We start from the raw sequence: 2,282 nt of genomic DNA on the forward strand, positions 1-2,282 counted from the left end.
CTTCCCTCCATTTCTTTCTCTTCCTCTCATGAGAAATGTCGATTGGGCAGTGTGATAGCAGAGGCTACGGTAACAATAGCATCATCATTAATCAAGGCAGGTGAAGGGGGAAGGAGGGAAAGGAGATGGTTGGGCGGAAGAGATGGAAGCAACTGCAACAGCAAGAACGGTGAAGGGGGCATCAATAGCAGCAACGGAAGCAGTGGTGGTAACAGCAGCGGCGGCAGTAGTAGCAGCATCTGCAGAAGCAACATTAATAGTAAAAGCAGAGTGGAAGGAGGTAGTAGTAGTAGTAGTAGTAGTAATGGATCACATTGGCCCCCATTTTTGATGACTTTGAGATCTATGCATCCCTCGTTCCACCTAGAATGGAAGGTGGGTTGGCAGTGTTGTTTAAGAGAGGTCTGGGTTTTGAGGAACTGCCTGCTTTAGGGAATTTTAATGTTTGATTTTTTGTTGTTAATTATTATTGTTTTATTGTATACAAGAATTTTTGTGCTAAGTCCCACTTGTTCCTTGTGCTGTATTGTCTCTTTTTTTTCTTTGTATTTGGCCCTTGTGGCCAATAAAAAAATATCATTTATCATCATCATGCTGGTAGAATCGTTAGCACACCAGACAAAATGCTTAGCAGCATTTTGTCCACCTTTACATATTTGAATTCAAATTCCATCAGGATTGACTTAGCCTTTCATCCTTTTGGGATCGATAAAATAAGTAACAGTCGAGCACTGGGGTTGATGTAATCGACTTACCCCCACCTCTGAAATTACTGGCCTTGTGCTAAACTTGGATAACATTATCATTATCATTATTATTAATTGGTTATTATTTATCATCATCATCATTATCATTATTATTATTATTGTTATTATTTTAACTCAGGTTTTATCGGAACTCCAGGAGTGTCGCGTGAGTACCAGGCTTGCTTCCTGCAGCCTATGGTACCATGTTTTCAGTTCTTTACAATTATCTAATACTTTCCTGATGATTCTGACAGGGCCATAGAGGCAGACATTTTCCAACAGCTCTTCTGGGCATTCTTTCGCCATTTTCTTTATGTTCCTCTCATTATCCTTTGGTATTGTCCCCAAGGTCCCAACAATCATTGGGTTTATCTTCACTTTTTCCTTTTCCCACACTCAAGCTATCTTGTATTTAAGAAGCTTGGGTGTGTCTATTTTTTTTTTGCATTCCTTTGTGGGTCAAAAACTTATTATTATTATCTGAGGTGGTGAGCTGGTAGAATCATTACCATACCTGGCAAAATGCTTAGTAGCATTTTGTCTGTCTTTACGTTCTGAACTCAAATCCCACGGAGGTCGACTTTATCTTTCATCCTTTCGGGGTCAATAAAATAAGTACCACTTGTGTACTGGGGTTGATGTACCCACTTCCCTAAAATAGCTGGCCTTGTGCCAAAATTTGAAACCAGCGTCATTCTTATTATTAGGTATTACTAGAGAGTACTGTAGAAGGGAGACAAGCACAATTTAACCACGCAGAAACGCACTTTTTCTTGAATCATTTTCATGTGAAAACACATTTTTTTTTTCCATGGAAAATTATATCATTTGAAAGTTCTAACCCTAACCCTAACCCTAATCTGCATCTACAGCACAGTCTCCTCTCTGCAAATTTAACTTATATATAATATATATATCTTTTGTCTTTTCCTTGTTTCAGTCCTTAGACAGGCGCTGCCCCATGCTGGAGCAGCGCTGCCTTGAAGAATTTCTAGTCGAATAAATCAACCCCAGTACTTAATTTTTTCTTCAAGCCTGGTACTTATTCTATTGGTCTCTGTTGCCAAATTGCTAAGTTATAAGGATGTAAATAAACCAATATAGGTTGACAAACAGTGGTGGGAGACAAACACAAAGTCACACATACATAGATATACATATACATATAGGTCAGGCTTCTTTCAGTTTCCATCTACAAGATCCACTCACAAGACTTTGGACAGCCCAAGACTATAGTAGAATAAACTTACTCAAGGTGCCACGCAGTGGGACTGAATCCAGAACCATGTGGTTGGGAAGCAGGCTTCTTACCACACAGTCAGACCTGTGCTTATGTGTGTGTGTGTGTGTGTGTACATATGTATATATAATACTTAAAATTTAAAAGAATTTATTCTAATAATGCTTTTGTAATTAATAACCATTGGTTTTTTGGGGGTATTTTTTCAGCAATTTCACAACTTAACTTGTTTCCATATTGAGTGTCTAAGTCAGAGTTAACCATTTACAAATTAAACCATTTTCATACATCCTCTC

The 2,282-nt window shown here is 38.4% G+C and overlaps 1 protein-coding gene across 3 annotated transcripts in view; it reads left to right on the forward strand.

Moving 5' to 3' along the window:
- LOC106867296 (vacuolar protein sorting-associated protein 8 homolog) overlaps positions 1–2,282 on the forward strand; it is a 47,870-nt gene that overhangs the window by 13,504 nt on the left and 32,084 nt on the right. The gene's annotated exons all lie outside the window — the stretch shown is intronic.

The sequence above is a fragment of the Octopus bimaculoides genome, chromosome 21 (assembly GCF_001194135.2).
Source record: "Octopus bimaculoides isolate UCB-OBI-ISO-001 chromosome 21, ASM119413v2, whole genome shotgun sequence".
Classification (NCBI taxonomy): Eukaryota; Metazoa; Mollusca; class Cephalopoda; order Octopoda; family Octopodidae; genus Octopus; species Octopus bimaculoides.